Source organism: Salarias fasciatus, chromosome 15 (genome assembly GCF_902148845.1).
Source record: "Salarias fasciatus chromosome 15, fSalaFa1.1, whole genome shotgun sequence".
Classification (NCBI taxonomy): Eukaryota; Metazoa; Chordata; class Actinopteri; order Blenniiformes; family Blenniidae; genus Salarias; species Salarias fasciatus.
The window spans coordinates 18,161,782-18,188,583 of NC_043759.1; the positions used below are offsets into that span (position 1 = coordinate 18,161,782).

Genomic DNA, 26,802 nt, shown 5'->3' on the forward strand with positions numbered 1-26,802 from the left:
TGCTCACACGGAACATGGAGCGTTTAAAGAAAGATTTCTTTTCTTTTTTTTTTCCATACATTTGCCCTGGGGCAGCAGCGAGGTGTGCCGCGGTCCGGTCGTGGACCGCGGTCCGCTAATTGAGGAACCCGGCTCTAAACTGAATCAGCAGTCGGTTTTCATCGGGGGTCCCTGTGTCTAACATATTACGTTAAAAACATGATAAAGGATGACGTTAATTCAGTGATTAGTGCTCTTCATAAGTTACAAATTCACGATTGGAAACGGTGCTGCGCAGCACTAAAACGTTAATCCATGACTGGGACACTGTCACGCTAGTTTATCTATAAATTCAGTGAAGCAAATACACTTTTTATAGCTTTTTAAATAGTATACAGAAAGCAATCTTACATTTGTGCGACTCCGTGGTGGGCGCCATGTTGTTTTTTTCTGGCCAATGTGAAACTCCGCCTACCCCTATAGAGAATAGGGAGCATCGATGCAGACTTCGCTGAAAGGGGTGAAATAGCCCTTCCCCTTACCCCTACCCCTATTCAAAAAGGAGAATTGGGATAGCCCTTAAGCCTCGTGAACGCGCAAATCATAGGGGTAGGGGTAAGGGGTAGGGGTAAGGGGTAGAATTGGGATTGGCCCCAAGTGTAACCGCGCACGACGACACTGTAATGAGTGAGATCCAGCTGAGAAACACGGTGGGAGAACAGAGCATCGGTAGCTGGAAAATGTTTAATTGTATAGGAGGTCAAAAGCATCAAGCGGGAAAGAGGAGTGAGAGAGTGAGCGGTGTTTATGAGCAGGCCCTGATGTGCTGTCATGTGACGCTCCCTGACAGACGGGGGAAGACACAGGCCTTTTAAAGGACCCTATTGTCTCTAAGCGCTCAGCTTTTCACAATTCCCTCCTCAATTAGGTTTTGTTCTCGGCTTTAAGCTGCATGTTACAGGAGGTTAAAGACTTCAGCTGTTGGTAAAAAAGGCTTGGCTGTTAATATAATATTAGTAAGATTTGCAGTTTAGCACCTTCAGCACTGAGATTCTAATAATGAGTAATATATTTTCTTAAAAATTCATACCAACCAGTAACCGTCACATGCAGATATGTAAACATCACAGATGCTGGTGCATATAAAGCGTTGGAATGTTCTTGCAGTAGCTGACAAGTCAGAGTTGCTTTTTTTGCACCTGCAGTTTCTCGCTAAGTAGAATTTATTTATTTTTTAATTATCTGCTGAAATAAACAGACGTTGTAATTTGGGCAGCATATGTTGTTCCCAAACCTGTAACTAAAAAAGTATTAATGAATCTATTAGGCATGTGGCTGTGCACGAACACCCCCACTGTACATCACAGCTGCCTCTTTCACTGCAGACTGGAGACAAGAACTCACAGCACACTTCATATACAATTAAAAAAGAGAGATTCAAACTGATTTATCTCATACTTTTAGGAATGAGCTTTATCTCAATGGAGACTGATATCTCAGCATGCCTCTGCATATACAGGGTGTGATTTGGCTTGTGTATTGGAGGAGGATCTATCCACTTTAATAGACACACCCTGTCTGTGTTAATACTGACTGTAATTGTTTTCATTACTCTCATAATGTTACATATTATATTCTTATTGCACACTTTTCTTTTCATCCTTATTTTTCCATATTGGTATTGTATGATAAATACTAAAAAATCTGATCTGTTGTATACAGTATGTTTATATATTCTTTGAACCATTCCTGCTGTCTGCTGCTGCAACACATCCATCCATGGGTGGTGTTAATGGGTTAATTTACACTACACTGAAGGGAATATGGGTACAATACACACACACTGTGTTTATAATAGTGTATGTGATTTCGTTTGAAATACAAAAGTTATGATGTATGAGTCTCAAATAAAAAGAAAACATTCTATCATGATTTTCTTTTCTTTCATTTTCTGATTAACAGAACAAAAAATAAATAAATATATTTAATATAATGGATGTTTGATCCATTTTTTCAACTTGTAGGCGTTTTTTTGGTTCAGACCTTGACTGGACCTTCCGCCGGGTCACTCTCGGCCCCCGGGCCGCATGTTGGACAACCCCTGACTTTCCCAAACAGAAGTGAGTGCGCAGCTGCCCAGCAGCATGCTTCCTGGAGCCTGGACGGTACCTGGGTGGTGGGCACATGAGCATCTGACCCCGGGAACCGCCGGCCGCTCGCCCCGCTCCCCGCGGGCCGCCTGGGTGAGTGCCGGGGCTGTGGCGCGGGGGGAACCCGGGGAGGGGCCGCCGCGGTCCGGCCAGCTGTGCGGCTCCGCGCCGCTAGCAGGCTAGCAGGCGGCTAGCGGAGCTAGCAACCCGAGAAGGGGGCGAACAGCAGCCAGCGGCCGGAGCCGCTTCATGCTCCCCGGGGCAGGGGAGCCGAACACCCCCCGACCCGGGGGGGATGGAGGGGGCTCCGCTGGAGGTGGAGGAGGGGAGGGGGGGCTCCGGCTCGCTTCCAGATCAGCTGGGATCTGATCTGAGGCCCGCTGATCACGACATGTTGGTCCAGGATCGAACTCCCTCTGTGGTGTAGTGGTCAGACTGCGAATCCAGACCGAGCGAGCATCGGATCAGCTGTTTTAACCTGCGTCTCACTCAGAAATCTGATGTATTCTTGTTTTTTGTTTAGTTTCCCATGCTTTGATCGCACAGTAACAAGAACTTTAAACAACTTTAAGTGTTATGTCTGGAAAACAGCTGGATTTTGAGGCTTATGGAGTAGATTTACGTCATTATTTCAAATTTAACATTTATTGAATGTTTCACCTGAAACAAGCATTTTTTCCTTTCTATTTTCTGTACATTTTTATTGAAACCCACTTTGCATTTTGTCTGCTTCAGGAAAGCCTTTTGTTCTAATATACTAACGTGTAGTGACTTCTTGGACTTGTAATTTGACATCAGCCTCAAGCCTCTTTACACAATAACATGCTTTTTTTTTTGTCAGTTTCTGAAAATATCTTTAAGATTTCAACATTTGCATTGAGTGCTTCTTATTCTTATTATTAAAATACAATATTATTACTGCAGTTAATAATTTTCCAGCCCATGAAATCAATCATCAGTGATAATGGAGGATTCCAGAGCGCCAACTACGGTGTTTTCACCTTTTTGTAAACAGGCTCTTATTGTGTTGCTTGGTTGCTGCTCCTGTGCCTGCAGATATAACTAAGACAGTGGAAACGGTTCAAAACTCAGTTGAATGACGCTGGCTTCTCTGCGTGGAGCTTGCATGTTCTCCCTGTGTGGTTTTCTTTGGGTCCTGTATCTCCAGGCTGCAGCCACCACCTTAACCACCTCAACGTATCACTCTCTCATCCCAGATGGTTTCGGAAATGACATTTTTTTTATATTTAAGTTGAATGAAAAGTAGCGGCTGAACAACGGAAAGAGATGTTTTGTACCATACAGACTGGTTTGCGAAGCTGTGTGTCATTAGTTTGTTGTGAAAGCGTTTCTCTCACGAGCATTAGCAGACTAATCCTCGTCTTATAGCCTCTCGCCATCATATGAACGTGACCGGCAGCGCCCGAGCCGAATGCCTGCGTGGAAGTGGAGAACGGAGGCAAAGAGCAGCGGGCCAGTGGGCTGAGCCGAGGAGGCTGCAGAAAGCTGTCGGAGCCGAAGCTACGACGCTTTTCGTAGTGGACGAAACCACTGCTTTCCAGAAGTTCCCTTTCTGCTGCTGTATTGACTTTACTGAGCAGCATGAGAAGCATGAAACTGCTTGGACTGTGCTTCAGTGAAGGAATGATATTTTGGAACTTTTATCGCTCATTGGAGACATTGGCACTGAGCTGCAGTCAGTCCTCCATCTTAGTGCTTTCCAACATCCACCAGATCACAAGTCCACAGAGATCTGATGAGTTCCTGTCAGTTTACTGGAAGCCCAGAGTTCAACCGTGTTTTATTGTGGTTTTCTTTCAGAAGTTTAATTATGACTTAAAGAGAGCAGGCAAAGCTCAATTGTGATTCATAAAGGCGTCTCGGAAAAGACAGAAAAAGGTTATACAAAATGTAAATATTTTCTATACAGTTGACATAGTACTGGTGTATATTCAATAATATATCAAATTTCTTTCCTGCTACTACTAAATGATCAGTTTCATCATTTCTTTTCTTTTCAGAGTTTTGGCAGCGATCATCTCATTAACGCGTGAAACGAGAAAAGAAAACCCACTCCAAGACTTCACAGTAAGTTAAAAACAGATCATTGCTCCTGGATTCTTCCTCCCCAGTCATTCTGTCGTATCGTGCGTTCTGCCCACATGTTCACCAGCAGTGTTGTAATGTGGAGTGATGAATAAACAAATCCGCTTCTTTCTGCCGCTTCTTCCACCCTCGGCGTTGCTTGTATGCTTCAGTAAAGGCCAGCAGGGGTCCCTCTAATGCTTGTTATTGTGTACATCAGGCCCTCGCTGTCCACAGCGCTCTGAAGGCTTCCTGTGGGACGCCCTGCTGTGATTTAATGTTTGGGAAAAGAAAAAAGCTCCCATCGGGATGTAAGCAAATTCATGAGTCCCGCCGTCCTTGCAATGGCTTTCAATGCCACAGGTTTTAACATGCAGAGGAGCATTATGGGTATTTGTTTGCCGATAATGTGATTTATACGGGTGCTTTTCATGCGGTAAAGGAGGAGGAACTGTATTGTCTGATGGGTTCTCTGTACTGTGGTGACTTGTCAGGATGGCTTGAGCACTTTTAGCCTCTTTCTTTCAGCGTTTTCCACTTTGCTCTCACCGTCTCCATCAGCTTGTCGTACCCAGACCCCCCCCCCCCCCCCCCCCCCCCCCCCCCCCCCTTCTGTATTGTCTCTGAATCCCACCATCCTGCAAGCCTGCACGAACAACTGGCATGGACAGCTGGCTTCAACAGCTGCTTGCCATCTCATTTCGGCCGCCGTCTACATCTGGGCACTTTTTTTTTTTTTTTTTCCATTATGTGGGTCTTTTTATGAGCCACTTTTCTTTTCTAAATCAGTCCTAATGCCATCTCTGTGTCGCCATCACTGCAGTTTCTTTAAACTTTGGAAACATCCACAATGCCTCTATCTGCTGCTGTGTTCTTGATTCCACCACAGAGACGTCCTCTGTTATCTGTGTCTCTCTGCTCTCACCATTCATCTCTCCGATCACTCGTCTCAGCTGCAGCGCTGCTTTTGTCCATCTTCTGATCACATGAAGAGACAGGTGGCTGGAAGCCGACTCCGTTAAAAGTTGTCGGGAGTCAGAGGTCAACCCTGCTCCATGCGTCGCTGCACAATTCCTCAGATTGGTGTTGAATTTGAGAGATTGAGCCGTCACAGCCTCTGTGGACGTGCCCAGACCTTCGTGCAGTTGTTGGTCTTGTAATTTATCGAGCGTTACGTCTGGTTTACCTCGCGGCGGCACGGGGGTTAATCGGGCCGGGAGCTGGGTGCCACCAGAGGCACGGCTGCACACTTGCTCTCTATAATTCAGCCTCCTGCGCTCGGCGGCTTTGATGGAGACGCCGGTGGATCCCTCGGCCCGGCGTGCCTAATCTGTGTCTGTCTTTGTAGCGGTTCGCTGTCTCCGCACAGTGTGGATTTGTGCCTTTCGGTGCTGACAGGCCGGAGCCGCTGGACGTTCCAGAGGGAGACGCCATCCCAGCTCGGGGCAGACAAAGCCTTCCGTTATAAAGCCTGTCAAGGACACGGATTTAGATTGATCTCAGATAAATATTTTTCTCTCACTGAGGATGAAATCCAAGCCAAGATTCAGATTTCAAAGTCGTGTTGTTGGAAGCAGACAGGAGTCTGAGACCCTCCGTCAGTCCGGTCTGTCACCAGCAGTTGTCTCAGTCGGCCACTGTGGGACACAGTCAGTTAAATGCTGGATTTTCTGATTGAATCACACATGCAGCTTTCACAGCACTGCATAAAGGACAGTGTCAGATGTGAAACACCCTCTTTTGAACCGAATTTAACTGTAATCTTACTGAACTTCAGTTCAGTTGAGTGATTTCAGCCTCTCTGCATTTCTCTGCAGAGAAATTAAATTAGTCAAGAAATGCTGTATCATTGGGTGAGTTTTATGGTTATTGCACTTTCAGTTCAGGGCAGCTGGTGTCATTTTGAATTCAGTCCTATAAATATAAAAGCAGTGATAAACAACCAAGGCAGTTTTATGGAATGTATCTTCACCTCAGGTGCCCCTATGTTTGTCTGTATTGCCAAGAATCTCAGAAGGATAAATAAGTCACACAAAAACCTGATTTCCTAGAGAGATTGAAGATTTACTGATAAATGAGAACTGATTTTTATGTCTCATGCACTCTGATGACTTCTATAAGATGCTAGTTTTTAACCAACATCTTCCACTGGACTGGCACGAATGTTGGTCAAACTATTGACGAGACGTGAGCATGCATGTAATATGACTTTTTATTTTCATTTGGGAAATTTGTTGCATTCAGAAAAGCTGAAATATGGATCCAGTCCTAAAATGTTAGTGTGTTTTGATATGTCGGTGAAGGCACTGTGTTGATCTCATAATGTCATACATGAAACTCTGTGGCTCGAAGCTTAACAATATCCACTTTAAATGAGTCTAAACGTACCAAAAAGACTTGTTTCTTATTTTCATTGATGGATAATGTGCTGTGCTCTCATCGTCCATCCGTCCGTCCATCCATCCATCCATCCATCATCCATCCATCCATCCGTTATCCGTAATTTCCAATCCCAATTCAAACACATTTGTAACTATTTATTGATTTACAACTGTCACGCACCAGCTGATTTATTTACAAATGCAACATAGACAACGTAGCAGAGTTTGAAAGTAGCCACTTTCAGTCATTTCCTTAAACTTTGTGGAAATTTGCTAACTCTGGCATATATTCGATGCTTGATGATCTTTTTTGACAAAAATAAAATCCTGTCACACAAGCCAGTTTTGCTGTATAAACCACTTTAACATGGATACTGATTTTTTTTTCTTTCCTACCATTATTAGTAAGCATTAACTTCACAAACTAGATAAGATGTTGGAAGAACTTAAGCAACTTTTCTATTCAGATCTTTTTTGCCAGTCATGGCCGTTTTCTCAGATATAACAGAAAACTCAAACTATAAATCCTTTTGGTTTCAATTAGCACTTAGATCGAAACATTAGTATTTTTTTTTCCCTTCTTCTTCTTGGATATGTTAACATAACCTAAAGCAAATGGAAGTCACCCCAGCCGGAGCCCGATCGCCGTTCCTCCTCCTCCAGTCCTCCCTCATGGTTGATCGCAGCCCGACTCGGGTCTTGGGCGTGGACGCATCACGGATCCCATCGTGGCATCCTGCAGGCCATCCATCACTTCGGCTCCCATCCGGGTGTCTTTATGGAGCTTGTAATTGAAAGCAGGCAGCCTGATAGGAGCCTTTTCCTTTTAGTTCCAGGGGCTCAAGATTAAAGTAATCGATAGCGTCTGCTGTTCCTCAAAAAGCACATGTGAAATATTACGCACTGTGGCCACTGCGCTGTAGCTTCTCGACCCTGTGTGGGAAGAGGAGCTCCCAGAAACAAGCCCCCTGATCTCCGTCCTCCCGCAGCATCGCCGGCCCGCGCCACAGCTGTCACTGTTTGTACATTTGATATACTGACGGGACGCCCAAAAGCAACAGGTGTTCCACGTTAGCGCCACTATTTTATTCTCCTCCCCTCTGGAAGAAAAAAAAAAAAAAAAGAGGTCAACTGCGCTCAATAGACTTGTCAGAGTGTATCATTGTAATATACGGGGATTTGACTTTTAAACCGAGCTTCGCTACGTTTGCCGAGGAAGAGGAAGGGAGGCGCGGAAAGGCCAGAGTGAATTCATGTGCTTCAGGTGGATGGAGCCTCGGGACACGCCACGAACACGGGAATGTCTTTGAACGTCACGGGCTTCCTCCGCCCGGCTGTTTCTACTTGGTCTGCATTGAATTTGTAGGAACATCAAGCGCAGATGGACTCCTCGCTGGATTCGATATTGACATCTTGTCAAAAAATGGTTTAAATTCCAAAGACCTTTGCTCAGTATGTAAGGATTCACTGTTGGAATAATATAATCAAGTTTTCTGTAGATATCATTTCCTTTCAGCGAGCAAACCGAGGTAATATTTTGACATGGAAATAGTTTCAATAGGTCTGATTTATAAGGAATTCTGGAATTTATGAAAATGATTCTTCTTCTCATAACAAACACTGCTGTTTCTTGGCTCTCTTCTGTTGACTAAAGCATCTCTTCCTGAATCGGAGGAGGACAGACGTTTTGACTTGAATACATCAACTGAATCATATTTAGAGGAGATTACCTTTGACAAATAACACACGTTGTTGGACTGTGTTTCTCAGTGGGTCAGAAATCTTCAACAGATTGCTCAGCTTTTATAAGAAAATGGGAAAACATTCAGTTTGCTGAGTTTTCATAGTGATTTTGATTAGTTTTATACTTTTCAACAGTTTTTTTCTTATAAATGTAAAGATGTATTGTAAGAATTGCTTTAAAAAAGTAATTGAAGTCTTGATATGTTTTCAACAACACTTGTGGATTCTGATTTAATCTCTCCACTAGTTGATATTGAGGTTTGTTAGTTGTACCTGTGATCCAAATAGTTCCGAAATGTTGATTCCTGGATGAGCAGTTCAAATCTGGCCTCTTTGTTCTGTCCGTGATCTAAATTGGAGAGTTGGATATTCTTCCGTTTTTACCTTCAAGGGGTTTAAAAACATCATTCCACAGTTGTGGTTGTGCTCTCCTTAGTTGCCGCCTGTCATTTTGGGTGGAAGAGTCTCCACAAAACAATCTGCACTCAGTAATTTCATCACAGTGACAGAAAACCTTCTAATTTCTCTGCTGTTGTGGAGAAAAAAAAAATCGAGTTAATCCTGGAGAATATTCTGTTATCGCTGCGCCTGCATCTCGAGAAGGGTCGGCTGCACTCTGGAAGACTACACAGCCGTGTTGTGCAATAATTTAAGAGTAACATTTCTCAACTTTGGATTGCAAAAACTTTCCGCATCCATGTTGCATAACATCAATGAAAGAAATCTTTGTAAGAGAACAACAAGGCGTTGGGCCTTCGGTTAGGATTCCTTCAACGACTAGTGAAGTCTAAAAGCCAGTCTGAATCTGAACCCGTGTCACTCCAGATGTCAAGAATCTGCATTTGTGGTGGATTAATTATGACATGAATAAGGAATGTAGGAACCTCATGAACCAGGCGGGGTTGAGGGAATCCAGAGTGTGAACACCTTGGCCTCGGTCGCTGTTGTTTTTGTGCCCACTGGAGGATTTCAGAGTGTTTTGCTTCGCCGCATCCCTCCCTGCTTGCGTACAGAGAGCAGCCTCATTAGGATTTGTTGCTCAGACCGGAGAATGTCGGCCGGCCGAGGCAGCAACAAGGCCTCCCCTCCCGGGTGGCGTGTGCTCCTCGCTGTGGCCTGACCCCGGAGCTCGGGGTCCTGTCCAATCGTATTTGACTCAGGCGGCGGCTCGGTTACCTCTGAACCAGCCTCGCTGAGGCCTGCAGGTACAGCCACGCTTCAGGTTTTAATAAAGCGTGTTGAGGAAACACTGAGGGCCCATGTTGCTATCACGAGGAAGAGTGTGGCGTATATCTGCTTGAACTTTTAATCCAGGCGAGCTAATTAAGTGAGAGAGAGAATGAGAGGCTGAATCCTCACTTCCACTCACTTCTGAGTTTAATTGTTTCTGATTGGAGTGGTGTAACTACGCTCATTTTTCATTTTCATTTTTTTGGGTTGAGAACTCCTAAACTCTGGTTGTTTGTAGTTTTAAGATATTGTTATTTCAACTTGAATGTTATCGGACTTCTAGATTTCCTCCTTTCTGAAATATGAGAGGTGAACATGTCGAGTGTTACAATCTTTTATTCTCCCAAATGCCAGTGCTCTTTCTCTGTCAGCCAATTACAGTTTTTGTGAATTTATTGCAGTTGATTGCACATTTCCTTAGTATTTGTAATTTTGAATAATGTCGACATTAAGAGCACTGAGCCTGCTGGTTTATGGTGCAAGTTGCAATGACTTGCTATGATGACCGCTATCGTCTGAAAAGACACTTCCCATGAGCACAGTTGTCCTCTGAATGCCTGTACTTGACGGTGATGTGTCAGTGTGAGACAGAACTGAAGCAATTCAATCACTCAGAGAAACACAGTGGTGCTTTCTTTGTCTCTTCCTGTCTCAGCCGATTCGGCTCTTTGTAGTAATCACATCTGATTGAAGTGGGTGGATACTCATCGACTCGACAGTCACCTTCACCTTGGTGTAGCTGAATTGCCACAAACAGAAATGAGTGAACTGCTGTGCGTTAGACAGAATGGGGGAACAAAAAGAACACACTGTCAGGATTTCTGATCCACCTCTCAACACTGTTCAATCACTTCCACGTGTGCTGGTTCTGTTCTTCTTCCTCCGCCTGTCGTAACGTTTCTATTCCTGCACGCTGAAGGTGCTGCCGTAGTGTATATTCCCTCACAGGAAGTGGTTTGATCCAGTCTGGCGTAATGCTCAACATATGGAATATCGCATTCGTCTCAGGAGCTTTCGACACCTACAGTCGGATCTCCAGGAGATTGTTTCAGCCACTTAATGTATTCAATCGATCTTCCAGGAGAGAACTGCATTTTAGACAGAAGTTCTTGTTTAACTTCGTTGATGAAAAATCCAATTTCCTGCTGGCATTTTATCGCTGCAGTCACTGAGGTGAACCAGGTATGTTTCACCCATCTTGAGGATTCTGATGGCCTTTTGGGAAACGCTCCTTTAGAAATACAGGTTTTTTTTGGATGGAAGTTTTAAAAAAATACCATCCATCAGAACTGTGATGTGTGTTTACTTGTAAAACAAATGGTTAATCGTGTGCTTTAAGTCTAAGCAAACATTGAAAATCAACAAAGGCGAATGTAATTATCTTGACTTGGAATATTTAGATTAAAACCTCTGATAGTGCAGAAATATCAGTGGATCATCAGGTTGGAAGTTCCTAAGAAACATAGCAGATCTTGAACTGCAACCACAGAGGAAATGAAGGACTGTTAAATGGTTTCTGTTGCCAGAAGCATGCTACTGGCAGCTGGACAGACTTTCAGGACTGTATTCTGGCTGTTCATTACCAATCAAACCATCACGATTCCTCCACCAAGTGCACTTCGTCTTTTCAGCCAGACTGCTGTTGTGTGTGTTTCCATTGCATATTTGAGAACAGCAGAAACTGTCATTGTAGTCCCAGCATGCTCCAGTGATGTTTTGCTCTAACACTGATTGCCGTTGCTAGAAGTAGTTAATAATAACGCTGGTTTCTGGAGCTGGCCCCAGGATGATTAATGAATTACCTTCAGTTCCTGACATCAATAAAGGACTATGTCTGATTCCCCATTCTTTTGGACAGCACGAGTCCAAATTCCTCTAATAATTCACACCAAACTGCACCGGTCTGATAAATCATTACTGACAAGCCCCTGGCTGTGCCAGCTCTCCGACTGAACAGATAGAGCACTCCTCCTCGCAAATCCCCAACATATTTAAGAGACAGGTGAAGGAAAAATGGACTAATCCGTGAATCAGCTCTTGTTACCACGGTGTTTCCTCATAATCAAAGAAAGAAATGTTTCAAAATCATGTATTTAATAAAGTCCTATGTGCTTTTTAAGTTGTTGAGTCGGTTCATTTGTCATTACTCAGTGTTGTTGCACAGTATCCACATTGTTCTTAGTGATGCTGTAGAGACCTGTAATACCTGAGAATAGACCCTCAGTAGAGCTGTGAGGATGGAAAAGTGGACCTTAATGGTCACAGATGGAGAAGTGGCCTGTTCAGAGTGAAGCTTCCTCCTCATCTGGTTTCTTAAATTGCCAGCAGAGCGCCGGGACGGTCAGAAAGGACCTGTGAAGGGAGCCGCTGTCGTCTTGATGGTCGTTCCAAGTCACCGCTTTCATGGAAAAACCCAAATGGCCTCCTTGACACATTTTAAAGAAGCTGGCACCTCAAGCCTCCTGCATTACCTCACCAAGTGAAGTGTAGTGCGAGTACATGTGCTTTCCAACTGAAGAAAGTCTTCATACTTATTCATATTTGCACATAGGGGATGATTATAGAGTTTTGTTAGAGTGAATAATGTGTTTTTTTTAAGGGGAGGGGCGCTGATATTAACCAGGATTTGCCTGGATGAATTTGACTGCCATTTCCTTTAAATGATTCACCTGAAGTTCTAATACTCAGCGGTGGTACTCGTTTCTACTTGTACCGATCTTTACACAGACCAGACACCCCACGCTGCTGGAAAACAATCTCTCTTCAGTTCAAACTTGTATCTTGTGGGAAATGAAGTCACAGGAAGCTAAAGACGGTCGTGAGGTATTCATCGTTAATGATTTGTGTGGTTTGAACCGAGGCAGTCCACTGCAGTTTGGGTTTCTAGGGCTCAATGTCGCCGCAGGTTTGCTGCTCTGAACTGAACGCGTTCCGCTCGGCGGTCTGATCCTTGTTGACTTCACGGCGCGCGACGCCGCGAACGCAAAGAAAACAAGGAGCGTGCTGCCGGCCTCCGTTCTGACATGCCTCGTCTGCTTCAGTTCTTCCTCGGTGCCGCTTCCCATGATGCACACGCACTTGTTTGATGTCTGGACTGTTTCTGTAGACGCAGTTCTTGTCATCCGTTAAGATACTCCACGTTAACTGAAGCGTCTTGACTCTGTTCACACAGGTCTCCGTGCATATGTTGTCAGGCATACAGATGCTTGTCATGCTTTGTGTGCGTGTCTCATTTATCTGATGCGGCGTGCTTTTATGTTAGGCTACCAGAAGTTTCAGTTGACCATAAACGGGCAATTCAGCCCGGTTTTAGCTTTGGGTTCGTAATATAAGACGGCAGACGCCAAAAACAAAGCATGTGCCGATAATACATGACAATCCTTATTGGAAAAAAAAGCACACTACTGGTTCCAGCAGATGACAGATTCTTGAAGTAGCAGTGCTGGAATCGTCAAAGGAAATGTTTATTTGTAGCATTATAATAATACAGCTGCGTCCCAGAGGTCAGAACTAACCTCTAAATGAAAATGGGAGCTTTTTGAGGAGCGTTCCCTCCTGGAAGCACAAAGCGCTCAATGTCCAGTCCGAGTGAAGCATTTCCCTTTGGCTGCAGTTCATCCACCTTGGCTTGTGCCTGCTTCATGAAGCATGAAGATTTAATAGGGTCACATTGTGATGCTGCGTACTCGGAGCAGGCCGAGCTCCCAGTGCCATCATCACGATTAAATATCGCCCGTCATACAGAGGCGTTTCACGGGGGACGGTGCAGATTTCGCCCTTCCTCTGATGCCTGTGCGCTCTGCTCTCGGCCTGTCATATCTCTGTCCTTCTCTTCCATTCTCCTGAAAGGCGTCCACCAGTCTGAAGTCTTAATTCAATAAGAGATAAATTGGAAAAATGTGCAAATGTAAAGCATATCTCAGGCTTGAGAGCATTTCCAGGGTGCACTCTGGTACTCCCCTCTGCTACTTTAACGGCCCGTCTTCCCTCCTCTGCTTTCTCTCCCCCGGCGTGCTGTAAATCGTCCCCGTGGTCGACCTGCTCTCTGGATACAGAGTTTCAGAGGCTTGTTCATTAGGCTGACACAAACCAGAGAGGTTTCTGGGAGAGAGAGGGAAGGGCGGAAAGAGAGCGACGTTGGCCTCAGCCCAAGCTGTGGATCCTGGAGGGTTTGTTGTTTTGGGCCATAGTGCCGTGATAAGAGGTGGGTAGATAGAACCAGATGGAGAAAGAGAGGAAAGACTTTCCTTTGAATGTCTATTGTTTCATTTTAAAAAGACCTTTGACCTTGATTACTGGGGATACACTTTATTAATCAGCTGAACCATATAGTTAGTTTTATTTATGGACAAAATGGCACTCAGGTGTCATGTACCTGTTCCTAGTTGCTGTAACAGAACCGTCAGTCAGGGGGGAAATATGTAGTCCATGTCTCAGTAAAGTAGCGCAATTCAGCAGAATGTGCAAATAAATAAGAACGACGTTGCGTGTAATCTGTGTCACTGGTGCGAGCTACGTTAACTACTGAAAACACAGTGGACAAGCTGAATGCTGATCTCCAGCGCACTTCAGCATCATGCAAAATCCCATCCATTTGTTGAAGATTTTCATAAAGACTTAAATAGCTTGAATACGCACAATATATTTCATGGTAAACATTTAAATTTAGATTGTTTTCCTGTATTTAGACGAGTCTTATTCTAAATTTCATTTTGTCAGCAGAGGAATTAGGTGCTGAGAGCACCTCTGGACAAAACTGGACAGACCAGAGTGGACAACTGGACTCATTTAATGTATTTTCTTTTCTTTCAGCCTTTATAGGGTTGGAGGAAAGTCTCCCCGTGTCCTGAATTTGACTTTTGTCTCTGATTTTCTTTCTCCGTCTTCTGGTTTGGAGAGCTGCTGCCGCTGCTTCTGCAGAGTCTCATTGTTTGAACCTCGATTTAATCGTGTTTATTTTCAGCATTAGGTTTTATGGCAATGTTTGTTTTATGCTTTGCTCTTTTTTAACGCCGCTGACGTTTTTCTCCCCCCCCCCCTCCCGGGAGTTCTGTTCCTTTCCTCTGGATCGAAGTTGACCAAACGCACGTTAATCGACACACCTGCGTGCAAACAGCCACACACACACACACACACACACAAACACATGAACTTGGATGCACGTACGCATTCATACATGTCAAAGTGAGTGAGCAACATTTGGTCTGCATTACCTTGGCAGCTTCTTGCGGAGGGGGGGAGCAGATTGAATATGGAGCCACGGGGGGAAACCAGGACTTCAAAGTTCTGTGCTTTAAGCACAATGTTTCACAAATGTTGGTTTTGTTTTGGATTCTTGTTGGATGTGGAGGCTTTGTGACCCCGGCTGCTTTCTGCCTGTGGGGGCCGAGGCTTCTGGCAGAGCTGCCCGCCTCGGTTTCTGTGCTGGCTGGTGTTTTTGCTCATGGCGCTCGCCATGGTGTTGGCGATCTTCGGTCACAGCTTCACGATCAAGAGTACATTCCCCTCGTGTCGTGTCATTCTGTCATTTCAGGCAGGTTTTTTTTTTTCCACACTGATCATATATTCAGTTCAGTTCAGTCCCTTCTAGGTACTTTTACAAAGAAAAACAGTTTCACATTACCAAGCACAAGCATCTTTCAAGTATTTGCCCCAAAATTCCACTTTAATTACTTTCCTGATCATTAGTGATCTGCTCTGAATGAGGTCGTCATTCATGCTGTGGTCCGCCGGGTGTAAGGACGGCCTCGAGGTCAAATCTCTGCTGCGTGCTCAGAAGTGGGCTAAAATAACCTGTATGAAGAAATTCCTGGATTGATTGGAGAAAAAAAAACTGATAAAAGTCTGAGACTTTTTTGGAAAGTTATTAATTTTCAAACAAGCGGATAGAGATACAAAATACACATAATTTATTAGAAAACGGTGTGTAGATACGTCTTGTTTCATTCCTGAGCCCTACATGACGTCCTGAGGTGTCAAGGTCACCCATGTCTTTTTTTATACTAGTGAAAGGACGCCTTGGCCATTCGTCATCAGTACGGATGCTCGAGGTGAAGGTTTGAGGCCGGCTGATGTGGTGCTCTTCTGTTTTTCGTCCTCTCTAATGGTGTCATGTTAAACTCTGTCTCTTGTCTCCGAACTGTGTGTCTGAACGGCTCGTACCTGACAAGAATCGGTTAGAAGCATGTACCGTGGTTGACATGGAAAATGTGCTCCAGAAAATGACAACTTTGATGACGTTGCCTCCAAAAGATTCTGAAATGAAAATGCAGATTACCATACTTTCTGGACAATAAGTTGCACTTCTTTAGTTGTTTGTGTGGCTGTGTGAGTCCGATAATAGTCCAGTTTGCCTAAAGGCTGCCAGTATCGGATTATATTTTTAATTCGAGGGGAAAACAGTGAGAGTTCAGTTTCATTACTGTTTATGATGAACATAAAAGTATGAAAGGCAACAGGCAAATATTTTTGAACTGAAGTTGATCATTAATCGCATTTTGTTGGTGATCTTTGAGCATAATCCCTCTGACTGATTGTAGACAGAGAAAGACAGAGCTCTCTCTCATGAGTCCCACTTGAAGTGCGCCTGTGGCCTGGTGTGTGTCAGCTGTCGGCGGTCCTCCTGTGTCCTACCATCCCTTCTGTTACCTTAACGGCAGCAGGTTTATAGACCTCTGGAGACGCGCCGCTGCAGCCCAGGCGCGCTGCTTCCTTTGGCAGACTTAATTGTGATTTGTGGAGTTAATGTCTTTGGGGTCAACTACATTCTCGTTCATTGACCGGCCGCGGTTGGGGTTAATGCTTTCATTACCTCTGCATCGGTACGATCGTCTGTGACGTCAGTTTGAGTCTGATTTACAACCTTGGAGTCTTTCCTATCTTCAGGAGAGGCTGCTCGGTAGGAGATACTCTGGATAGGACAACAAGCAACACAAACTTTACGTTTTTTACATCAACTGTGTAAAAACATTGGCGTTGCTCCTATGTTAACATCTGTCTTGTTTTACAGCCAGTCCTCAAATACCACAGCATAATGGACTCACTATTAGCCTAGGGTTGCTTAGTAGCTTTAATACACGGCGAGTTAATTCTCCTGATTCTCATGAATCCTTCAAATAAAGGCTTATTATTGCAAACCTGCTGTCAGGCTCACTTCTCTTTACCCTGCACCTCCATCACACCCTTCCTCCCTCCGTCCTCTTTTATTGGAGAAACAGAGCTAGCTTTGTCTTTGTAATAATCACTCGGGCCTAAATCACATTTCCAAAGCTTGAAGGGCACAGCGACTTCCCCTTTGGGGTTTGATTTAAGTGGCACTTAGGCTCGCTACAGTAGCTAATCACAAGGATTTATAGAGTGCATCACCAAGGGGCCGACGGACCAAGGAATGTTTGCTGGCACCCTGCTGCAGGTGTTGCAGACCTCTTTTCTTTCGTCCCGTCTTTCTTTTCCCTCTTCTATTATGAGCGCTGATGGAAGGCAGCTGGAAGACCTTGCTTGTTCTCCACTTGTTGGGTTAAAAAGGAGGAGGGTGGGTGGGGGGGGGGGGGGTTCTGTTGATGGAACATAATGCTGGCAGCACCCCTCCTCCGTCGCCGGTCACTCCCCAGTCTGGAAAGTTCCTCCATGTGAAGCTTTCATAATTACATTGATCTTAAAGGGGCCCTTTTCACAACCTGCTGACGCATTCAATCACGTTTTCAGCACGGGCCTTGTTAGAGGCTCCTGTGTTTTGCATATTCCAAGTTCATGTCCGCCCGTTGGCGCTTCTCACGTTTCAGGTAATTGGGAGTTTTCACATGGTCTGGAAGGACAGGGGTGAAGGAGGACAAGGGTGGAAGGGGCAGGGATGCACCACGAACGGGACCGTCGCTCAGTTGTGAAAAAGGTTGTCAAAATCTCTCCAGACATGCACTACAACATCCAAATGTTCTACCAGTTCTTCCCAGAGTACGTATACTCAACCCCATCGTCTCCAAATGGACTGTATGTGAGAATAAAGATAGATGATGTTGGATGATCACTGCATCAAACTAAGAAACGCGGGTTCTCATCATCGATAATGTTTCCTAAATACAGGAAGTCGTTATGAGACGCTACCTTATCCAAGAAAACATATATCTGGACCCTCAACCCCAGTCTGGCCCTCCTGCCCTCTTTGAATTTCCACCCGATCACGTCTCCGGTCTGGTCTGAGTGAAGGCAACAGCAGGTCACGGCTAATGAGCCCGCTGTGTTCTAAGAGCAATGCCATCTATAGGCATTCGCCCGGAGACGGCGCCAAATACCAAATGCTTGCAAGCCTGGAAGAGGGAGGAAAAGATGGAACGAAACTGTTTGTTAATGCGTTAAGGAAGCCTTTTATAGAGATTTTTCATCGGTTTGATTTCAACGACTCCAAGAAGATCCCGTTCCGAGATGAGGTTAACTGAAGGTGAGCGAGTTACACAGAATTGTTCTTGGTTTTAACTCTTCCCCACCTTCATCATTCTTCTGAAAGATCTGCTCCCCTGCTTCGCCCCATTGCTGCGTGACCTTTGCCACGAAGGGTCAGTGTTGTATTCCAGCAGAATGACCTCTGGTAATGAGGAGACAGGTTAGCGGGCGACCTGGAAGCGCTTTGTGCACCTCTCCTGGGAACACAAACAGTGATAGGCACTAAGGCACACAGGAACAGCTGCAGGGCTGCCGTCTTGTGTGCTCCGGACTGCCCATTTGTCACTTCGCTGGAAAAACAGAAATATGAACAAGAGGCAATGCTCCTTGATTCATGATCCCGAAACGTCAGGGCTCTCAGTTCAGATCTGTGTTATCTGAGAACATGCTGCTGAGGAGCTATTTCGTTTGTTTCCAATGTAAAACACATGAAGTACACAATTATCAGTGAGTTCAGAGTGTGCATGTAATTTTTCAAGGTTTAAAGTGTTGATCCAGATCTCTCAATCAATCATAGTCATGTGTTGAGCAGTGTAACTGCAAGCAAAGTCATCAGAGCATGACTTCCCCATTCCTTTAGGAGTTAGATGCAGTTTTATGTATTTTATGAGTTTACTATAATTGGTTCCAGCCCCCACACTCCAAGCGATATGAAAGATTGCACACAACATGGGTATATTTAAATAATTTAAACAACGTGAGGGCTGGAGGGAAATGACAACAAAATTCTGTAGTCAGCAGTCCAGTTTCCAAAGACTCTTTGGGCAAGTTTCGAGCAACCTGTACCACTGTTTGTGTGGATAAGATGTAAGAATGAATCACAAGAGTGAGCTGACAGGTGTGTGCGTGTGTGTGTGTGTGTGTGTACTTTCCCTGCACATGTGGGTATTCATCTACGATTTTAACACCCAGCACTTTCAGCAAAGTTTGTAAAGGCTGGTGCGGCCGAGCTGCCTCTACAGTTTGTAATGGGATTAAAACTGAAGGCTGACTTAATTCTGAAGTTCAATCATGCCTTTCAAAACCAACGGCCCCTCCTTCCATCCCTCCTTATCCTGCGATCGTTTCATTTGTTTAGTTACTGTAGGCTGTTTTGGTCTTGCCTGAGCCTTTCCATAACTCATTCTGCCGACGCTGCAGCTTTCATCAATAGAGATCTCCCATGTTGATAACCGAATGTCATTTGATATGAGCTTAATTTTTTTTTCTCCGGTGTTGTTTCCCTTTAAAATCCGAGTGGTCTCCTATGAACTCCAGCCTTGACTTTCAGAAGCAATTTACATATCTGGCACAGAATCGAACAGCTGAAAAAAGACACAAGAGAAGAGGGAAGCGGGTGGACGCGTCCTGGCCGGCATCCACCCAGTGCAGAGATGGCTAATCTGCTTGCACCACCGTGCTCTCTCTCTCTCTCTCTCTTGACTTTCAAGCACTTGTAAGAAAGAAAAAAAAAATTGAACAAAAGATATCCTTCAGTGCTCTTTTGCATTGTGCTGGCATGTCAGTTCAACACGTCATTGGCTTGCCAGTGGAAAACATCAGGAGAATAGGAAAATGAGAGAAAATGGCAAAGCGCCACAATCGTTCTTGGCATTGATCCCTCATTGAACAAGAAAAGTTTTCTCAAGGTTGCTTGATCCCACTGCACAGAGAGCACGCTCTTGCTTTTCACGCTTTTCATTCTGTACTTGAAAGCGACGCAGCTATGAGACCACTTTGATCCCTTACAATTGGGAGCGACTTGCATTTGTACAGCCTGAGAAGATAAGCCCTCAGGAATCCTATAGGCTGCGAGTCATTTCAATGCAGAAATCATCTTTAGAAGAAAAAAATAATAATCATAAAAGAGCAGAGATTAAGAGTGTGCTTAAAGATAGTTGGTGTCTTCCTTCCTCAACTAATTCCGATGAATTGGTCTCGATAATCATTGCTGTTTAGTCAGACGAAGCAGAGCGAGTGATGAGTGACGGGCATTCAACCTTTTGAAGTCAGTGGAAAAAAGTTGGTTCACGGCTTTTCTCGCCACTACCTGCTTGTTGCTACCCTGCAGCCTGGACTCAGCATTATGTCTGCAGGAACATCGGGAGACCTGCGACCAGAGCAGGAATAAGCCAGATTCCGCCGCTGTCTTGTCTGTCTGGAGATGGCTTTCTCTCAGAGGAAATGAGTCTACGATGCACAGGCATTGCTCAAATTCCTCCCCTTGTGTCATCGCCGCTAAAGCAAATAGCGGCTTAGGGGGGAAGGATTCTGCCACTGAATCAACAGATTGTTTTGGGTCTTCACCGTCTCAAAGGGTGCATTTTTAGAATTGTGGAAAGGTAGGAATTTGGGGAGTAGTTTAACTCTCGCTGGAAAACCAATGACTTCAAGCCCTGATTGAAAATATACTTTTGCAAAAGATCAGTCCTGCTACCTCTGGAGCTCTGGACAGTGTTTGCCACAGTTTTCCCCTCTCACACTTTGCCATAAGAACAGAATCTGTTCAGGTCTGAAGTTGACTAATTAATAGTAATAATCAAAAATGGTGACTTTTTTTGATCAAAACTGCAATCTTCAGGACATGGATTCTGGTTTGAGATACGGATCCATACATTGTTTTGCTTTATCTTACAATCAAGCCCATGGGACATTAACATTAACATAAGCTGGATCTGCAGTAAAAAAAAAAAAAAAAAAAAAAACAGGAAGCGTGTTGGTCATTAAAAAGTCACTGATGTGTGTGTGAACTTTGGATCTTTTGTTTGCTGAGAGGTCAAAACTGTGTGCTTCTGTGAAGGCTGCTCCACGTAGGATGTCGAGCAGACAAACACTTCTTACTTTTCTCTCGGAATAATTTGGCCGTCTGTACTGTTTTCCCGAGGAGGAACGTGGAGTCATTACGCTGGGTTAAATAGGTCCCTTTGACCTGAGGTAGCTGCTCCTCATCTGCCCATATTTAAACGCCCGGGCCTGCCACCCTCTTCATCTTCTCCTGATCCAAGCACACCTTAGTAATTGGTGATGTGGACCATATGTTGGCTTTGAATGGCCTTCTGTTCTGGAAAGCCGACGGTGCTCCAGGATGTATCGGAACCTTGTTGTGGGGCTACCTGTCCCTTCCTGGACTGGCGTCACAGGCGAGGGGGCGCACTATCGGACCGCCTGATCTCCTCCTCTTCCAGACCTGTCAAATCATCACCGATGGCTTCTGGGTGTTGATCTGTCAGTGTACGTACTCCTCACCATTAGACGACCTCCGCAGACCTATTAACAGGCTGAGAGGAGCCGGCAGTGGCGTGACCTCTGAGCCGGAGGGTCACGGGGGGGAAAGACTTTAAGATTTTGTGAAAATGTGTAAAAGAAGTCCCTTGGTGGTGTTTTTATATTGATTCTCGTCAATATTATATTTCTCTGTAATCTAATCCTGATCTCTCTAATCTGTTTTCTGTATTTAAATTTACAAAAATGCTCATAGAGGTTGTGCATCTTGTGATTCTCATGTGTCCTGAAAGAGAATCTTCTCTTTATGTGTCCACCTACAGATTAACCAGAGCAAGGGAGGATCTGTGGACGCATGAACAGACGCAGAGTATGGTCCGTTGTCATCCAGCAGGTAAGACAAACATCAGGACACAAACATCTGTTTGCTGACTGAAACCGATATTTTCCATACAAACTTTCAGTCATGCTCTGTTTCCTCAGCTGGTTCCTTTCTGGACCTTTTCATGCCAGCTTTTTCTCCATATTGGTGAGATTATCAGGGCCGCAGTTGCGGGGCGTTTGCTCATCCTGGATTATCATTTCCTGTTTCTGTTCCGGGTGCTCTCCATGTTCTGAATGCGGATGTCTTTCCGCTCGTTCTGCACGCGACTGACAATGGCGATGCGGCCGGTGGAAAAAGTCAGCGTCCTTTTAATCTCAAGCCGCTCCATAAACACAACACGCTAGCAGTTAGGGAGCGAGCGCTGTGTAAGGCGGTCGTCGCCGGCTCCCACCCCCACGCCTCCGTCTGGCGAGTCCTCACAAGCCTCCGGTAAAAGGTGAGGATGTTTGTTCTTCACCTGGATACAGCTGGGTCATTGAGTGAGGGAAAGGTGTTTACCCACGGCTTCTATCACCAAGACATTATGCCCCCCCCCCTTTTTTTTTTTTTCAGTGACTCAGTGTGTGAAGATTGTTGCTCAGAATTGACTATTCTCTGTAATCCATCACTTTGTAGGTTCTAAAAGGAAGTTAGGGAGCCACCAATGTTTTTTGTTATTTATTTATTTTTTTATATTTTGGAAATGGCTGGATTCACAATGGAGGGGCTTCCGGCATGGGCTCCTCTGTGCGGCTTAATGTGGTTTCCTTTACTAATATACCTTCAACATATTGTGCTTGGAGCCATTTACAGCGTCTGACACACACACACACACACACACACACACACACACACACACACACACGCACACGCTGCGTGTTTCTCATGAAACGGCCACAGAGGACTCTGAGCGCTGCCTGTTTTAAATTATGCTTCCACTGTGTATTTGCCACAACCTGTGGTTACGTCACCAAGGGAACAAAACAATGATTCAGTTATTCAACCGCCAATACATGATTCGATCATCAATCGGCACCAGCAGAGGAGGAGGGGACTCATTAGCATGTGAAATCCAAGGATAAACTCTCTCCATATACAAGATTACTTGAATTAAAAGCTGCTTTTTAACTCTATATTTGATCGAAGAAGCGCCATTCTTCAATTCCTGCTGATTTTGGTCTATAAATACATCATTAAATATTCTTCCACAGTTAATGTGCTCAGGGATTTGTCCCGTCTCTCAAATTCAATTTTGGCCTTTTGAACGTGCAAATTGAAGGTCATTTTCCCGTCAGGATGTGTCAGATGATTTGTGGCTGCAGCGGCGTGTGAGGGCCATTCACAAGTCGTCCCCACCAAGAAAAACAGAAGCAACGGTTCAGGGCGAACCCCAGACTTCACGTTGAAGCATCGACGCGAGCGCAGCTCTTCACTCGCCAGTGGTCACACCTCCGGGCTCCGTGCCCCCGACACGCTTCCCTCACACACACTCCGTCAGGTGTTTCAGCGGCGCCGTGTCCCGTGACCTGCCGACAGCTCCGTGCTCAGAGTCTCAATGCTTGTGCTTAAGGATTATTCGAGAGTTCAGGTGTTCTAAAGTCTGGACATTGCGTGTGTGGATTCATTCATCTCTGACGGTGTGTATCCAGCGGGAACAGCTGCGGCCGCTCTCAGACATGGACAGCGTCTGTTGTTGATTCTGCTGGACGAGTATGATCCAGCAGTGCCTTTGTAATCGTCTCCGCCGTCATAAAACTGTGCAAATAATAACAGTCATTCAGCTGTGGCGATGAGCAGTTTTCGGCTGCGTTCACGCCCAAATCCCGAGATGTTCCCCCCCCCGCATGTGTTCTCTCTTATCAGTGTCCTCGTGTCCCACAGGAAATGGTTGATAAAGTAAAGTAGACCTAAATTACAGTGCAGGACAGGATTTACATGGGGAAACCATTCGGAGGCTGTTTGCAAGAGAGCCGATTCAGGTAATCTCTTCAATTCTTATATTAGTGGTTTTGAACAAAATAGTTAGCTTTGCTCAAGTAGTTATCTTGTGTTGTGTTAAATCGGTTCAAGCCATGGAATTTTTGTTTTTAAACTAAGCCCAGTTTGTGTTTGCTACCGAGTGTCGACTATAAAACCTTTGACTTCAGTGCTGTTGTGGCTGCAAATAGAGCTTTATAAAATAGTCGGTTACTTGACTTATACATGACAGAGTAAGGAAAGTAATCTTTATCCTCCTTCAGCTCAGTTTGAACTGTAAAACTTGTGTTATGCGCCTACGAAGGAGCGTATCGAAAAAGCAGGGTAAGGTGCCTGGAGGGGTAATTACTAAGTACTTACACAGGGTTTCGTGATTTCTGCCAATGTGTCTCGGATTCCCCGCTGGACTGAGCGTGCCGGTAACCAGCGGCCGCCCCGCCCTCCCCGCCCCCCGCCGCCAGCTGTGTTGACTGTCTCGTGCCTGTGAACCGCTGATTACTGGTCTGACTGTACACTCTGGGCCGGGTCTGGCAGCCGCCCTCGCCGGCGCACATCCGAGCCCTCTCCCGCTTTGATCGCGCGGAGCCGTAAACGACCGCCGCTCCGTCATCCCAGGCCCCGGGTCGTCCACCGGGATTTATTAGCCTAATGAGCGGTTTGGGGATGTTTATCTACGCTACAGTACATCTGCCTGGAGACGCCTCTGGCGGCCCGTTGGTGCCCAATAACCTCACGCTGGCAGACGATAACACGCCGCGCGCTTCGTTAGAAACCTCAGCTGCGATCGCTCGGAATGATGTCTTTGTTCAGCTTTATGATTTGTTGATTCAATAACCTGTTGTGCGTCTCGATGTGATTGTTAAAGCGGCGTTTTTAAATAAAAACACTGCCGCTCGCGATAACGAGACGCAGGTGTAGCGCAGTGACATCAGTGCTCGAGCTCAGCTGGAGGCGACTCTGCAGCCAGGATATGATTGATGGAACTTTTGCCCACGGAGTGATTTAAAGCTTCGCCCCGTTCTGTGTAATAACAGCGCAGATTCATACCAGGGGACGATCGATGTGATGAAAACCCGATCATTATGAAGCAATTTGGACAATTTGGATCAAGTGTCGGTTTCAAGATCAACAGCAGATGCTTTGAAAGGTTCTAAATCTTGGTTCTTCAAATGTTTGGAGCTCGTTGGGATCGGGGTTTTGCCTCAGAGAGGAAGTTGAATAAATTCTCTCTCGACTGTCATGAGTTGTCCAGAGGATAAATGCACAGTCTACTTACTGATTGGGGCTTTAATGAAGCAGGTGGAATCATCGGTGGAAATGTTGTTTGTAGCTGTGACTCTGGTATGAGTGAAGTTTCATATTTTGTAATGCAGTGTTCTTTTTCTTGTTTTTGCTCCCTATACCTGTTTTTTCCCCTATCTATAATTATACCTATCTATTTGAGATCTTCAACCTTCTTCGGTGCTATTTTCTTAGATTCACACTGCACCCTTAATGACGCCGTGAGAAATCTTTTCCTGAGCCTCCGTGCCTTAAACCTCCTCCGCCACAGGATGCACTTTCACTCATGTTTAATGCAACCCGCAGTCTGAGAAACTCTAAACTCCTCATTTCCAAGCCTTTCTCAGACGGGAAGCAGATCTCAGAGCCGGGGAGCGGCGGAGGAAGCAATAAATGAAGGACAGGCGCAGGCTCAGCGCTGGGTGCAGATCTGAGCTGTGTTTATTGTTCCAGGCGTTAAGGAGGTTGTAGCTTTGATCGGGCGGGTTAGAAGCTCCACCGGTGTGACACCTGGCTGACCTGCTACATGCACCAGGAGACGGTTTCTGCAAAAAGAGACATCCAGACAGAAAGGTCGGGCGTCTCAGAGGACTCCTCTTTAGTTTCTTCCTCCTTCTGATTTCTTTAACTTAGTTCTGCCTTGGAAAAACGAGAGTTGGTCTTCCTTTGTGGTGGAGTGGAGCGATGAAGCCCGGAGAGACGTGTGTATTCATAACAGCAGCGCCTCTCTTCTTTGTGCCGCCATTGTCTGCTGTTGTGGACCCTCTTCTTCTCTATTGTCCCCCCAGTTCCGCTGGTGGTCTCTCGTGTAAACAGCCCTCAAAGGGTGGGGGAGCTTTCTCCTCCACTCTCCTTTTTCCTCCTTTCCTCCGGGTCTGTGTCTCTTTCTGCGGTCACCTTCTCCACCCACAAACACACCCGGGCTCAGACTGTAGCCCGTCCTGCTGATACCGTATTCAAGGATGCATTGGTTGGAGGTGTGTGTGTGTGTGTGGGGGGGGGGGTGCTAAGGTGCCAGTGGGGTAGGAAGGACCCCGCTGGCTTGCCGGCGTCTCTGACCCCCTCCGTCACAATGGCTCCCTCTCCCCGCCCACTCATTTCCCTGCCAAGCTGGGAAGAGTAAATATTTAGCAGCTCCTCACAACAATGGGCGGCCCGGCGGAGACAGAGACCCCGAGGAGGAGGCTGATGTCCGTCACAGCTTAAAGATGGGAGATTAAGATGGAGCCTCTGCATGTCTGGGGGGGGATCGCATTCCATGAGCCGTCGCGTCGTCACAAAACCGCCAGCCTGCATGCATATCGAACGCACCTCAGGAATCTGCAACCAGTGGCCACTCTCTCCATGTTCTGCAGTCAACAGGCCAATTTCCAAAGATCAATAAATTACTGGTTAAAGGAAGGAAGTGAGGCGGAAGAATTAACGTTTTACCATCATTATTCATCTTTTTGACGTCTGTTTTGCAGGTGTTACAGCTGGTGTAAATGGCATTAACCGATCAACCATCAGTCAAAGACTAAAGTTCAGATGTAGGTTTAGCAGGAAGCAGTTTAACTCGCAGGTACTCCTGTACTTGGTTGGACTGTTTACTTCACACACACGTGGGTATTAACATGTCACCTGAGGGGTGACATTATTATACACCGACTCATCCTTAGCTCTGTTACACACACATTAATTGGTTAAATTTTGCTTAAATAAATTGAAGTAGAGTTAAAAATTCTTTCACCGTTTCTGTCCGGTTCGCCTTTGACAGGTCATTTTAAACACATTTTAACCCAATATTCAAACCTCAAAAATAACACATTGACAAGTAGTGCTGATTTAGACTTCAGTTGTTTTAATAAATAATGATTATATTCTGCAGTTTTAGCACCATCTTGATATCAATATGAGCAATTTAAATACGGCACAAGTTTGACTGAATTGAGATAAATTACTTCCGTGCACTTCTGAGTTCATTCTCTGCAAATTT

General features: G+C 45.3%; 1 protein-coding gene across 2 annotated transcripts in view; it reads left to right on the forward strand.

Moving 5' to 3' along the window:
- The first annotated feature begins 2,088 nt into the window (after nucleotides 1-2,088).
- Nucleotides 2,089-26,802, forward strand: part of disp1 (dispatched homolog 1 (Drosophila)) — a 63,303-nt gene continuing 38,589 nt past the window's right edge. The window contains exons 1-3 of one of the 2 annotated variants that reach the window (XM_030110054.1): nucleotides 2,089-2,222; nucleotides 4,151-4,217; nucleotides 21,529-21,599. The gene's annotated coding sequence lies outside the window, so the exon portion shown is untranslated. Of the gene's footprint in view, nucleotides 2,223-4,150; nucleotides 4,218-21,528; nucleotides 21,600-23,497; nucleotides 23,549-26,802 lie in introns of those variants that run through there. The other variant, XM_030110056.1, reaches the window with a different exon arrangement.